The sequence below is a fragment of the Anas acuta genome, chromosome 4 (assembly GCF_963932015.1).
Source record: "Anas acuta chromosome 4, bAnaAcu1.1, whole genome shotgun sequence".
In the NCBI taxonomy this organism is placed as follows: domain Eukaryota; kingdom Metazoa; phylum Chordata; class Aves; order Anseriformes; family Anatidae; genus Anas; species Anas acuta.
In genome coordinates, this window is record NC_088982.1 from 53,206,198 (window position 1) to 53,222,061 (window position 15,864).

A 15,864-nucleotide genomic window follows, 5' to 3' on the forward strand; every position below is an offset into this window, starting at 1 on the left:
ACACATTCCCAGTACTGAATGCACGTTCAATAACTGCTCATCTGAATAACTCACTGCTGTTATAGTGAACCTTCTGGACAACTTGTAATATATAATGAAAACAAAAATATGACATGGAAGATACTTCTCTACATACTACTGATAAATCTGGAGATGTAACAAGCAATATATTCAATTTCAATTATACAGTTGTAAAGCACAATCCAGGTATGACTGCAAGACAGGTGGGATAACCTGCCCAGTATTAGTAATTTGCTGGCAATCACAATATAAGACCTCTGGCAACTCTGTGCATGTTTTTGGATTGCTTAAGGCTGTACAGTCTTTACTGTCTTTGTGGAACTAACTAATTACACTAAATTTACCTGTGATGTGATCACATAGTTATTTGGGCAGACAGGCCTAATGCAATTACATCAATCTTCCCAACCAACAACAGAAATAGTGTGGGGAAGGACAGCCGGTATAGAAGAACCCTCCTCGGCTGCCAGAACAGTGAGGGGTAGACCACTGGCACCTGCTGCATGCTAGAGGAAGTAGCCTTTCGTTATAAGACTAAGTATTTTCTTCAGGGTCTAAAAGTGTGTACTGAGAAATTCAATCCAGTAATTAAACTTTTAAAAGAAATATATTGTGTTGATTTGTCTCTACTGAAGAAGGACATCTTAAAACTGAATTGTATCTTTTTTTTTTTTTTTAATATTTAAATATGGGTCAGGCAACACCAGTGTGAATTTGCATTCATAATTCCTTTCTGAAAAGATAATTTGACATGCTCTCCTTTTTCACTTTGCTGCGTATTCAGCTTTAGCTGCAAAGATCATTTACTCTGCTAATGCCTTTCCCCTTCAAAAATGTCTGTGGATGCCATGTCTCATGATGAATACCCATTTGTAAACAAAGTAGTGATTCATTATTATAGCTGAAGGGCATCGTTTTACCTGGATGTAAATTCATCATTTTTTAATGCCTCACAGCTTGATGCTTGAAATCTCATCAAGCACTCTGAAAGCTTTGTTGACATAGACTGATGATCCAAACAATTAACTTAATAATGGCATCAGCAACTGGAGGTTGGTATCAACCAGAGAAAGTGAGCCAAGTTCATTCCTACTGTAAGCCTAATAAAGTCAAAGAAGGTACACTAGGGTTCTATTTATTGCAAACAATGTGTTTAACCTCCATTTTTTGCTGTTCTAACTAATTTTATGAGGCTAGCTATACTTTATTAAGTATTCTGTAGACAACAAATTGAAACATTATTTTTTTGAAAAGTTAGGTCCTACACACTATGAACAAATCTATTTTCTCAAAAGGGTTTCAGAAAAGCTAATCATTTGTGAATATTCTGTTAAAGCTTAGCTGAGAAGTGGTTAACTCCAGATGTTATTTACTACCTCACACCTGAGATATGTGGTAGCTGCCCATATATGTAAGTTCTGGTCTGCTCTGATGCATAGCTATATAGCATCCAGTAGAACCCTCACTCTGTTCCTTTCCTGGCTTATGGATGGTCTGTCTCAATGCATCTCTACATGATGTGGGAATCCACTGATTAACATAAGGCATCATTTGAATTCAGGCTAAACAAATCACAATTGTCTTGAGGAAGATCTGCTACAGACTTTGAGGGATTCTAAAATATTGCAATCATGACAACCACCTCATTATTATAGCCATGGCTATCAATCTTTCTACAATGTATGTTACATTAACATCAACCTCTAAAGAAATCAAAAGTACTAACTCTTAAAATTAGGAAAAGTTCATTCCTAGAACTCTGTGATAGTTTACCAGTGAGCCTGATGTGTCATGTCAACTGATGTAATCATTGGCAAACAGTGCCTGGGAACTACTGGTTTCAAGCTGGAGACTGACAAATGAATAGCTTTTCTTTCTGAAGAGAGCCAGGTGCATGAAGTTAGATGTGAAGGGATTAGGTATTGCCTTGAAGCTAAGCTGTTTCATCCTCTCCTTGATAGTAATAAATGGGAAAAAATCGCGAGTCATACAGAAGTACTCAGACTCCAAAGATGACACCTGCCACAGCCTGTCTGCCACTTTTTTTTTTTTTTTTTTTTGGGGGGGGGGGGGGGGGGAGGGAGTATTGGTAATTTCCATAGCCTTGTCACTACTTTCATCTACCAGAGTTATTTTAACTCAGATTTAGAATAAATTCTTCAGATATTTCACAGCAGTTGATATGTCTTTAACGGTACAGTTAAGGTTCCCATGTTAACACTAATCCTTTTCCACTTGTACATCTGGCACTACAGAAAAAGCATGAGTGCTTAGCTATGTAATTTTCCTACCTGTAAGAATTCAGGCACAACTATGCACAGCCAGCTGCTTGCATTTGCCAGGTCAGTTGCACATATTAATGACCTTGCAGTTGCAGTTTAGTTGTAGGAACAGCTAATACTTAGATGTTAGATATAAAGATACTATTCAATAGTTTATTGGTAATGATTTGTAGTAATTTTAGCACAGTTATTAACACAGCAAAACAAGCACTGTGTAGCTGTACTGAACTTTATTGAAGTAAGATGCTGTGTACATTCAATACAAGGTTGTTTTCAAGAGAAGTAAAAGTTAAAGTGATTGTACACTAAGACTAGATTATGATATTCCATACATAGTCAACAGTATCTATTTGTTTACTGGAGTCCAATGCATAAAAAGTAACTACTGATGATGGTGATTGATAGAGCAGGGACAAAAAGAAGAACTATCGGGGAGCATACTAACATACAGCCAGGTCAACTGTAGATAGACTCATGTTCCTAAAGCAACATAAGCTGTAGGAAGGACAAGAATGCATACACTTTCATATATTTTAAAGTCATTTCCCCAAAATTTTTCTAATTGTAGATGAAATACTTTGCTACTGCTCATAATTTCTGAAAAGAAATGTATCTAAGTCAAAGCTGATTAAGTAAATCTGTTCATTTTCTTTTATAATACAAAAGCAAAGAAAACTAAAAGACAACATGTATGAAGTTAAAACAGAATATTTTGTAAAAACACTTATTTAATACACTGAATCACAAGATAATAATTAGGTGTTAGGAACAGACAGAAAAAGCAAAAATCTAATGAAGATACTGTATTTTAATATTTTCTCTAGTGTAATGTTTTCATAGATGTAATGAATTATAGTATTGCCATATATAACAGATGTTATGACAAAATGATAAAAGGAAGTGAAAGCAGAATAATACTATATATTCCCTTATTCAAACTGCACTGTTTTCACAGCTCTTATACAAAGCAAATCATGCATCATAACTTAAATTCTGATGGCTTCAGCTTTTAGCATGCATCTTAGTCAAGATCTCCCCTTCTTTCATCCTTATTCCTTTTTCTGAGGCAAATGTGTACAGCTGTTTTGTTTGTTTGTTCATTTGGTTCTGCTGTCTATAATAGACCGTTGAAGATTTATAAACATAGAATGGATAAGAGAAGGCGAAGTTAATGTTGTGGTGCATGATCTGTAATACACAATTGTTCTAACACCAAAAGAGTATTTTCTTCAAAAATTGCTTAAATTGGAGGAAACAGTAGCATGGTGACTAAATATTTTGTCCATCAACATCTCCATATGAACTTATTCTTTTTGTTTGATGAAAATATGTAGTTCCTTATGAAGAAGGTTAAGAGTGTATATGCATATGTCCAGCCCTCATGCAGCAGATTGGCACAGCCCAAGCACCACTGAACAAGAGAATATGCCTTACAGGCTTTACTGTAAAGCATCTCCTTTGCCCATGAGGCATGTATAGAAAACTGTAGTAGAAAACTATAAAATAAAGTTACTTTAAAAAGTAACTAGGTCTTATTCTTAAAATAGAGCTACATGTGTAGCTCACAGTATAGGAATACGCTGTTAAAAAGCACTATGTTATTTTATCTTATACATTGTTTCAACTTCTAAGAAGAACTTAAAATACATGTTATTAGTTTGCACTGAGAATACAGAAAAGACCAGTAGTATAAAACATATTATGCTGTTTTATACATGTAGACACAGCAATAATGAAAACATTGCTAAGGCAACAACACTCGCCAACTACTGATGAGACTCAGGAGAAATTCCTTAACAGATGTTTCCTACATCAAAAAGATACTTTGCCTTCCCTGATTACGATGATCTTGAGAATTCATGATTTGATTCAATGATCAACACCTCTTCAGCAGTCCCATAAAAAACAAATTCTTGCAATAGATTTTCATTCCACACGGCAGCTGGTAAAATATATTTACGGCCTTGAGTCCACTATGGTGAAGTTGTATTACAGCATTCTTGTGTTCATGACACAATTAGTGTTATGTCAGCACATCAGTCATACACTGATGAATGCACATCCTATTTTCTTTACCATTTTATAAGCTCCTATCCTCACAACGACCAGTGACTACCATATACTACAAGCTGACCTGACAACTGACATACTGAAAATTTCCACTGCTGTGCTCTAAGATGATTTATTACTATTTACTGCAAGCTTACTTCAACAAGCTTTCTTTGACAGCTGATATTTGTTATTTTCAGATGTCCCCTAACCTGCAATGCACTGAGTTTACTCCTAGATAACTTTTTTTTCTTTTCTTCAAGTTTCGTCATTAAACATTATTGAGGTGTCTTTCCAGAAGAGATATTGAGCTCATTCTAGAATAAGAAGTCATCACCAAAAGCAAAAGCATCAGCAGCTTATACCGATGACTGCAAGTAGCCCCATCAGAGCAAAACAATAATAACAGTTTGAGATGCTCAGTAAGCCTGGAAATATGGACGGTCAAATGAACAATGCTTTAACATTATATCCAGCATCTACTAAGTTTACATTTTTCATTTTATTTTAGGAATCTTCAAATCTAGGATCATACCAATAACCATACCTATAACATACATTTCATCCCAACAACAGTTGCTCAGCTCACAAAATATACTTTGCATATATAACAGCAATAAAGTACATCCATTTTTACAAAAAAAAAAACAAACAAACAAACAAAAAAAACCTTGAAACAGCAACAAACACTGAAAATAAATTCTTGCCAAGGAAATGTGAGAAATCCCTTGATTTTTCAGACTGTTAAGAGATTTTGAGAGTTATATTGTAGCTTTTTGTCAAAAGTATCCCTTCTATTTTCACTGATTTTCATAAAGAAAATACTACAGCTCAATTTAAGTTTTCCCCTACTTTTCAATTTCTTGGGCCAGGACAGAAGGTCTTCTCTTAAAAAAATAAAATAAATAAAATCTTTATAATAACTATTTTTAATTGAGTTAATCTCTTTCAGCTTTAATACCTTAAGTTAGAAGTAACTGCTATTGAAATTTATGAACCTTTTTTGACATATAACTGATATAAGAAAAACAACCCTTTGATTCTCAATAAATACTTTTCAATAGCAAGTCATCCCTTTCAGACTGAATCACAAGAGATACCCAGTTATTCAGTGACTTGCTAAGTCCAACAACATGGTTTTTGTAATTATAGTGTTCATCCTGAACAACGGTGAAATTGAACATCTGAACTCAACTTCGCAGCTTAAAACATACACTTCAAAAATATCACCTTGCCCACTTCTTGCACATAAATCATGGAATACCACCTTGCCTTTGCAGCCCTTACCTTCTCAACTGCTAAAAATTGCTGGCATCATTAACTCACTTCATATTATGCTATTTCTCTTTCTGTCCAACCTGTCACCTCCTCATTTTCTCCTGCATCCCCCCGTTTGACAGATGCACTCGTAGTAATACTTCTCTGTTTCTTGACTTACTCAGATTCTGCTATATCTCCAGCTTCCTCCTGAGAGCGCTGCTGTATCACGAGCCTGCTTCCTGTGCTATTAAGTAGAACTACAGTAGACTTCCAAGCACCACAAGAACTGCAATATTGTGTCCTACAGATGCAATACTTATTTCAAACTTAATCTACGCTGTGCACATTTATCCCTGATTTATAAAAACTGACTTGTCCAAGGGAAAAGCATACAGCCCACATTATTGTGACCTAGGCACAGGCACACAAGCAGGGAACACTCTCTCTACTCACAGCCTATACAGATTATTATACACAAACTACATTCACAAATTCTGAAAAATCAAGCAGATTTGTTTTGTATTGTTTGATTTTATGTACCTGATTTTAGACCTGATGATCATAACTACTCTTTTGTGTAGTTTACATGGTCTTATATACAAATTGACACATAGCAAAGCAAATAAGTTTTCTTTTCCTTTTAAAAATCAAATTTAAAAGGGAAATTAAACAATACCAGTGATTGCAGCATGGACAGATTGATATGGAACCCATTTCATGAAACTGTTGATTCAACATTCAGTAAGGAATTAAAGTGGAATTAATTCCCTCCAAAGAAACGTGAAAGCAAACTAGCAAATCTTATAATCAAACAAGTTTGGTGATGAAGCAAGAAAACAAAACAAACAACTTCTCATACCTTATCCTTTTATCTCTGCTAAAAACAAGGAAACCCTATCTTGTGCAACTGGTTACTTCTCTCAAGGTGATGAGTGTTTACTTAAAAGGCAGTGTTTAAAGGTAAAGGTGATACAAATGGACACACAGTCACAATCTGCAAAATGGTTCAGATGTCACTGCAGGCAAAGAAAAACTGTTTTTCCCCATATTCATCTTATATTCTTAATACTAGTATTTGCTTTTAGTCTGCCTTTGCTTCTAGTCCAGCTAGGACCTTAGAATTATTCTTGTGTAATATCTGCCAGTTTAATTAATGGCCTGCTAACTCCCTCTTCCAGATCATTAATGAAGATGTTAAATAAGACCAGGCCTAACACTAATCCCATGGTGCCTTGGCAGACACCTCTACAAAAAACATAATTCATCCTACCTTTTGTTTGGAGGAGAGTGTTTGGAAGATATAGCAGATGTAAAAGGAGGCTGCCCACCTGCTTTGCTGTGTTAACCACAGGGAGCATATTACACCAATTACTAAAAAACTTCACTGACTTTATTTGCTTCTTGTTGCAAGTCAGAAAATGAAGAGAGTTGACAAGGTTTAAAAGATCTCTAAACCTTTGGATTCTTGACACCTGAGACAGTTCAGCAATCAGCTCACTGTAAATGCTCTAGATGAAAATACACGGAACCAGATCCCTACTTTCTGAAAAGAAGCACTGCTGAATTACCTGAGATGCAAACTCTGAGTTAAAGAGAAAAAGACTCAAAAATTCCAACTTCTAGAAGAAAGCAAGATATTTTTCTTAAAGCGCTCCAAAACCAGCATATTAGACCGAATGTGATTTATGAGAAGTCAGCATCCTCTACATCTTTAAGGGCAAAACCTATTTAACAGTAGCTGAACTAGTTTGGACAGAGCTTTCTACAGATGGAGGATTCTCAAGATTCCCCCTCCCCCCTTCCAGGTAACAACACAGGTAATGTTGTTCTTACCTATATGGTATAATTGACTTTTTTTTCTCATTAGCAGTTTGCAACTTTTCCCATAATCTTCTGTCATAGCTTGTTGGTGTAGTTTTCCTTTCTAGTAATTCAGCCTCCAGATTGTCAAAGCAATATCTGGGGAAAAAAAAAAAAAAAAAAAAAGGTATAAAATAAGATATTTAGTGGTTATTGTGAGTCTCAACAATTTTTACTCTATCTATGTAATTATTCTATAAAATCTCTTGTGAACCACAGTGGAACCTTCCCACAATTACAGAAAGAGTCGTCTCAAGAAAGAATCTGCTCAACCCCAGAACTACTACAGCATGTTATTTTGGGGGCAACTTCCTACTCTGTACTTTCATGATTCATGTATTATGTTGTTTGTAAATATATATGCCATAAGTCCTCATTCAGTGTGCTTCTGAAGTGCAGTTATAGGCCTTCTTTGGTTTATTTTATGCAGTTCTGTGTTTTTTTTTTCCTCACCAGATTCTATTTAGTAACCAACATTAATCTTTTCCTAGTTATTCAAGTGTCAAAAGCCTTTTACAGTGATGACCCTGTTATTCATTGTTTTATGTAGCTTCTCTTTTCCTTAGATCTGACTTACAATCATGCTACTAGGAGAACAGGCACAGTTCACCACTACTTTCTCAACAGTCCTCCTTAGCCTGTGATGGGCCATACTCTACTAATACAAAATTATAATCATTTATGAAGCCTGCATGAGGGAACTAAAAACAAAGGTTGAAATACAGTAAAGAGAATTCAAAATACCCAAAGGCAAAAGGAATATACCATTTCTAATATTGTAGTATTGCCAACACTTAAATTGAGAAAAAGAAGAAAAAAATATATACATATCCAAAAACAGGGTTTTGTTGCTTTTGAACTTTCTAGTATTCCTGTCAAACCTCTTCCCCATCAGCTTATATTAGGCTACACACTGCCAAGCTGCCTTGCTGCTAGAGCAACAGTCTCCACTTTACAAATCATGAGGAACTTTATTGCATGGAAGCCCACCTCTTACTGCTATGGTAGTTAAAACAGCAACTTTTTATTAATAGTCCTCTGTTAACACTTCTTAAAAATAGCATTTCAGTACTAAAAAGGGGGGGAAGGGAGGAGCTGTAGCAGGTGTGAAACAGTTTGAAATTCAGCTAAGTAACATGAAGTATCTCACATAAATTTCAGAAACAGCTAGAGCGCTCTGTCTGATAAGCAGTATGGATCTCAGACTCATAGAAATGCACAGATTGGAAGAGACCTCTAGTGTTCAGCTAGTCCAGTCTCCTATCCAAAGCAATGCCAAATTCAAAGTTAGATCTGGTTCCCCAGGAATATTCTCTAATGATGGATATTTTGTATACACCCTGGAAAACTTGCGTCTGTGCTTGGATCTTCTTTGTGAATTTCATTTTTTCTTATATTCAGTCAAAAGTTCCCTTGTGTGTGCTGCATGGCCTCTTCTCCTTTTGCTGTGTCTCCTTTTGCTCAGGAGAGCCTCTGTATCCTTAATAGCTTCCCCTTTCATTAAGGAGGTGAAGACAGCAAGTGGAGAAGTGTAGAAAGCCTTACCTGTCCCTTCTGCTAAGCAAACCCTTTTCAGCCTCAGTTCACCATGTGCTCCAGCCCCCTGAACAAACTGATGGAGCCAAATACGGTTTCACGTGCGCCACCGGAAAGAGGAATCACGGTTTTGCTCGGCCTGCTGGCTGTATCCCTCCCGAGGCAGCGGTGCATGCGGTTAGCGGCCGTGGCCACGAGGGCGCGCTGCTGACTCATTTTCTACGTGCCCATCCGCCCTGCTGAGGATCCCGTCCCGCAGAGCTGCTCCTCCCAGCTGCCGGCCTGACTTTGAAAAAGACGCTGCTGCATCGTGCCCCGCGTGTCTGTTTCCGGGTTTCCTCGAGTCTACAGAATGCAGAGCAAAAACACACCCCACGCATACGCTCTGAGCACCCAGCAAGTCATCTGGTCTTTGAGTGACACTTGTTTTCTTTCCACCTGCTTCCTACCACTTCTTACCCCTCTGGGGCAGGGGTCATGGAACTTTTCACTGGTACTTCTCCCCTTCCCAAAGCCAGGAACAAAATGAAAACCTCAGCTGTAGTGCTGATAGGATGCTTTCTAGCCAGAAGCAAAAACCTCTTTCTACAAGGAAAGGCAGAAAATCTTACAGAGCTAAAGCTTTTTGTTCTGTTTCAAAACTGTCTCTAGCCTTTACCAAACTTAGCAAGGTCTATCCTCTCCTGTTACCCTTGACAAGAATAGTTCAAGAATGGTTCAAGAATAAAGTAGTGACTGTGAGCTTTCGGGGCTGTGGCTTGTATGGCTTCCTCGTGAAGCCTGACACCACTTTTGGACACAGTGAAGTAAGTATTTTGGAAAATGAAAGTAGAAATAAAGTTCCCAGGAAAGGACATTCACATTACTTTCACGAGCCAGTGTGAGTTCTGTTACTGCATTCTTACCTAATCGCTGACAGGGGCACAAGTAAAGGTAATAAATAAATATATGTATGGAAGGCATCCAGTTTTGTTTTATTTATAGGCATTGTTTGAGAAGCTATGCATCATGTCAGAGATTTAAAAGGATTATTCATAGAGAAGAGTACAACCTTTCTTCCAATGCACCAGCTGTTTAAGAAATTTCCATATTAACAGTAGCTTTTAATTATAAAAGAACAGCAAAGCCTTTTTAGCCTCATATCAGTAATACAGCTTTGATTCAAAAGTTGCTAAAGAGATAATCCTCAGCCTTTTTTTTTTTTCTGGCAAGACCAGTGTGAATAGCAATTATTTTAATCCCAATGTCTTTTTTTTTTTTTTTTCCTTTTTGAAGGAAGGAAAGAACAGTGTGGTCTTCTTCCCCCTGAATTTGGACTGAAAAATTAGTAATAACACTTGGAAAACAGTCTCACCAGAATCCTTCAAGAAATGCTACCAATTCTTAAACAAATAGATTTAAAATAAAAATATCCAAAATACTGCAGAGATATGAGAAAAAGAAATTATCCTAAAGAATCTAGTCCAACATTATTGATAAGAAAAAACAATAACAAGAAAAAGAAAAACCTCTCTACCTACAATTGGCATGTTTTGCTAAAGAAGGATATCTTTTTAGTAATTTTGAAGGCCCTGAAAAGTCAGTGAAAATTACACTTCATCTTCCACTCTTCCTGCCTCTCTCTGTGATTGAATACTGGCTTCTGACTGCTTAATGCTTATTCATTCCTCATTTTCTGGGCAGATCACTAGTTTGTGAAGATAATTAGAGACCCCTGCTATTCCTTCTAAGCCTTGAATCTTGAAGCTAATTAAAATGGAGTGCTGCATGCAGATAGGCAGCCGATAAAGGCTTGCAGCAAGGTACAAGGAATTCTACTGTTTGTGTAACAGAGAAGTAAAACCAAGGTGCATGTGCTAGGTCAGTTTTTGCTACATCCCTCATTGCACTTTGCACTGCAAATCTCACTTAGCTCTGTTATTGGAGCTTCACGGACTTTATTATAATATCTAAGTTTTTAAACAAATATTATTCTAATGTTTTTCAGGATAGCATCAAAGTACAACATCTAAACCTGAAGTAAAGATGGCAAGTTCTTCAACCCATGATCACTTTCTTCTACCTCATCTTTCTTTGAGGTGTTACTCTTAAAAGTAACCCACAGTAAAAGAATACACCTCAGAGCACTGTATGTATAAATACAATGCAGGAAGGCTATAAAGAATGTTTCTGCCTCTCTCCAGGTACCAATTTCCTCCTTTTAGTCTGTTTTAGCGTGTAGATAGCCTAGGGCTATTGCTGGACACTTTCTAAAATATCTTCAAGGCTTTACCCTTTGAAAAAACTACGGCAAGTTTTAAATATTCTCTTTTCTCCTCCAGAAAAACAAAGTAAATTTTACTTCATTTGGGAGGAGACAATATGCATCAACAAAACAAACAAAACTCCTGGCACTGAACTGTGTCTCAAGATGCAGTAGCTACAGTGCTGTTCTTAAACTGCTCAGTAAGTTGTCTGTACTTATTCAATGAATACTCAGCTTCAGTAAGATCTACTTACACCCTGAGGCAGTTCCACAGTGCTGTCAAACTTCTCTAAACATTTCTCCAAATGAAGTTAAACTATGACTATAAATTACATTATGCTATTGTGAATGGTCAGAGGCACTTGCGCTGGTGGACCTGGCTACCTTAAAGCAAGCAGAGGATTTAATTAGGAATGGAATGAGAGTAAGAGTTTATAATTTCCAAAACAAACATATAAAATATCCTTTTTCTTTTTCTTTTCTTTTCTTTTCTTTTTTTTTTTTTTTTTTTCATGCTTTGGAATTTCTAAACATTTAATTTGTGAATTTAGAATGTGTTTTACTCAATTCTTTTTCAATACTTCTCTGTCATTTAATAGCGGTAAAAGGTGTTTTGCCCCTTTGGGCAAAGAAAGATTTAGGAAAGAAACTGGGATGTTGCTTGGTATGGTTATAGAACTTTGAAATGTCATAACTCATATGTACTACACAAAACATTTCTGAAGGAATCCATGTATCTTCTGATCTTTCTTGTCCTCCAAAAAATATAATGCTTAGTCTGTAATACTTGGATCTCTGAGGTCTGATACCTAGGCATAACTTGTCCAAAACCAGGCTTTCCTGCATTCAACTTTGATAAAACCTAACGAAACCTAACCCTGCAGATAGATACCTGTGTTCCTGGGAAGCTGTGTTTCTGCTGTGGCCAACTTTCTCCCTTAGGACATACCCAAGCATCAAGATACCAGAAGATACCAGTTTCTTTATACATCATGTATGGATGGAATTGACTAGGTAATCTCTGTATGTCTTACTTTTGGAGTCTGCTCCAAGAGATGTAGTTTCTTATGTTTACCAGGCCAACTCTTGAACAGAAATGTAACAAGAATTATTGTGGCCTCTGCAGCTTTCCTGCTGGCTTAAAATACTTGCACAAGAAACAGTATATCTAGGTTCAAAGCACTTAATCTGAAGTGGAGCAGCATATGGATCATTGGTCTCCTGCCAACAAAGGAACTGCCATTATTATGGAGTTACTAGGCACTTTGAGAAAGGGAGAGGAATCTCTTTAGAAGTAAAACATTTCCCTTTAATAAATATATAAAGATGTAGATGAATACTGAATACTTAATAACATAATAACTACATCATTAAGACTCAGATTCACTCCCAACATGACAAAATTATATTCATACTCTCATAAGCTCCTGTTAGAATTAATGGCAAGATCACAGCCTAAGATGAGAATATCCTTCCAGAGACAGTTGTATTACAAAATATGAAGTCTGAAGCGGCTACGTTCAGCAGTCAGATGCTGAAAACTAGGTTTGATAATGCCAGGCTAATCTAAATGACCTTGGTTCCTGTCGTTGCTCTCGTTAAAGACTAAGTACATGTATGTTATGCAAAATAAAAACACTTTGACAAGAGACTAAGTTAACCGCAGAACACTGTATATCCTATTTCCTGCATACTTTCTCAGGAGTCTGAAACTCTAGGAACATTTTTTTTCTAATTCCCAGGGAAGGATGTGCCAATAGGTTATCCAAGTATCAGCAGACTGCTGTAATAGCTTAGATAAAGCTGCCACATTCTGTTTTTTGTTTGTTTTTTAATGTTGCTGTGCTTAGGTATCTAACTAAAGGGAGTGGTTCACTGCTAGGAACCCAGAGTGCTCACAGGCACCTAGCCAACTTTGTGGCACTTCCAGATAGTTCCCAGCTCAGCAAACATGTGAATAATATTCTTATACACAGCTCTTCTTATACTGCATAAGAAAAATAGGTGACTGCTTGAAGTAATGCAGAAAGATGTACAATAGCAGGAAGTGGCATTGTTCCCTGTATGGCTAATACAGAAAAAGACGCCATGAGGCCTCCACTCTAAATCACTGTCTGGTGAGGTGCCTATCTTTTGCCATTGATCAAATGGACCATAGTTGATGGACCTCTGTGATTAGTGAATAGCTTGCCTCTCTCCTTGTAAGTCTAAGCCTTTCTCATGGATTTAATCCTTTAGTCCACACAGAAGACAAATTTGGATTTAAGTTAGATTAGTCTGGCTTTTTTTTTTTTTTCCAGCGAAAAAAATGAAAGTTTAATACAGTACAAAGGTGAATGAATGATTTTTGGTGTTTGAAATCAATCCAGAGCTAATTTTCTATTCCTGGCTAAAAATGACAAAATCACTTTGCTGAAAACTAATGCGTCAAACTAGCCAAGATTTTCAGGGATTATTATTTGTTTATCTCTAGGGAAATCAAGAATTGATGCAGAGAGAAGATATTTTTTACTAAGTGTCTTGCAACAGTCATTTATTCATAATGCTCTAGTAAACTCTAGTCAAGAAAATCCTTGTACTGTTGTGACAATGTCTATATAAAAATATTGATAACTGTACACATAATTTGCATCCTCTATCTGTCAAACTCATGTCCTGTTTTGGCTACCTAAAGTGCAATATATTAAACTTATAAATAAGAAATTGACTTTCTTGTTTAGTATAAGAATTGGTACGCTAAGAATATGGTTCTGTGTCCAGCTTTCAACTTGTGTAAATTAGGATGGTTAAGAGACACTCAACTGTCTCTCTTACTTCCAATGCATTAATCAAAAGTATTTTCAACACATACCCCATGTTCAGTGAGAATAGTACATAAGCTGTAAGTAGCATTTTGTTGTGACTGCAATAATGCAGAAAACTCCCATGCTAAAACTGTCACTCACAACTTAGTTAATAATGTTATTTTGATATTTTACTGCAATTTCCAAAGCTCCTCTTTTAGTTTACAAAAACTGGAGCTTTAAAATACTAAGTTACAACAACATATTTTCTCTAATGGAAAGTAAGGACTTCACAAAAACAAAAGGATTTCACCAATCAAGGCATTATTTATTTCAAGATAACTAACAAAAAAAATAATTTAATTATGCCCCTGTATCAACACCATGTGACTTTCAAAATTTTCTGGCAGACCAGGAATCCATAACTAGAACACATTCCCTTAACAGCACAAATATTTGGATTAATTGCATTAAAAAAAACTAATTTAGGAGGATTTGGGAATGTTTTTACAAGGTTTAGGAAGGATTTCATTAGGATTACACGATCAGTAACTTTCAGTGTACTTAACTGTTCGCATTAACTCTCTAGGCAACCATGAAACAGATCAGTCATCTGCTGCTCTGCTGCTTATTAATTCTTATCCAAGATTTTGTCACCATAAAGGGAATGTCTTTATAGTTCATTGTATACTTCAACCAGCCAGAATTAAAAAACTGTGCCTTAATGAGAATCTCAATGCTGACATGGTTCTTCTGACTGTTGGATTTAAAAGAGCAGGGTGCACTTGTCTTCGTATTTCTGTTGTCTTGTGTGTTCCATTCAGAGAAATTGAACTTTAGTCTGTGGCTTAACATGACATCTCAGTTAAGTTAGTCTGCTTTTGTCACATGATAATATTCCTTGCCAACTTTTTTTTTTTTTTCAAAGCTCTGTTAATTGCAAACTTAACAAATGTATTTAAACTGTGTGCCAGTGTTCTAAGGACAACACATTAATCCAAGGGAGAAAATGCACATAAAACAAAGAGTTTAAGCAATTGGATATTGGTAGCTCTACTCTTGCAAATTAACCACATCGGTTTTATGTCAAATGCCCTGAGCTAAGAACTGGTACAAGGCAGGGAAATTAGGGCTCTTGTGAAAGTCCTGGAAAATGGAAACAAACAAATAAAAAAGAATGTGTATGCTTCTCATAATTATGGGAAACCTGATTTTTTAAAAATAAACGTACTTTTGATTTGATTGTCTAATGAGATCATAACTGCAGTAATGTGCCAACTATGTCAGAAACAATATGAGTGTCCAGTTGTGAGCACACTGTTCTATTGTATGCTAATATCTGAATGTAAATATTGCAAATGCACAAACAAATCAAGAAATGTCACCCAAGAATGCCCCTGGGAAACGTAACAGAGGCAGCTGTGCAAACAACTGTAATAACAGGGAATAAATTTATGAGCATATGTAGATTTACTCAGTTTCTGTTGCAAAAATAGATTTTACCTTTCACCGCAGGTGACTTGTCATTATTTGCTACATCTATTATCATAGTACAATAGATCGCTATGATTTCATTGATGGAACAGCAGACAGGAAGTATAAAATGTTCAAATATTAAACTTATACACTCATGGGATTTATATGCTTGTTTGTTCTTGAAATTTGCACATTTAATTTCTTTTTGGAGATATTATTTCTCATGGCCATTAGATTTTTCAAAGTCAAAATAAAGTGTAAACAACCATTGATGAAATTACCTGCCAAAAAAATGTTATATTTTAGCAAAGAACTTGGACATAAATTAAGCAAAAGCTTTTATTTTATATGC

The 15,864-nt window shown here is 36.1% G+C and overlaps 2 long non-coding RNA genes across 2 annotated transcripts in view; one reads left to right on the forward strand and one right to left on the reverse strand.

Moving 5' to 3' along the window:
- The window catches only part of LOC137856200 (uncharacterized), a 65,809-nt gene extending 56,556 nt beyond the window's left edge, over positions 1 to 9,253 (reverse strand). The window contains exons 1-2 of the long non-coding RNA XR_011096278.1: positions 9,018 to 9,253; positions 7,446 to 7,571 (exon numbers count right to left, since the gene is read on the reverse strand). This is a non-coding gene — a long non-coding RNA (uncharacterized lncRNA). The remainder of the gene's footprint in view (positions 1 to 7,445; positions 7,572 to 9,017) is intronic.
- On the forward strand, positions 6,861 to 15,650 carry LOC137856201 (uncharacterized). The gene is made up of 3 exons (XR_011096279.1): positions 6,861 to 7,429; positions 11,330 to 11,453; positions 12,138 to 15,650. It is a non-coding gene; the product is annotated as an uncharacterized lncRNA (long non-coding RNA).
- Positions 15,651 to 15,864: the final 214 nt, after the last annotated feature.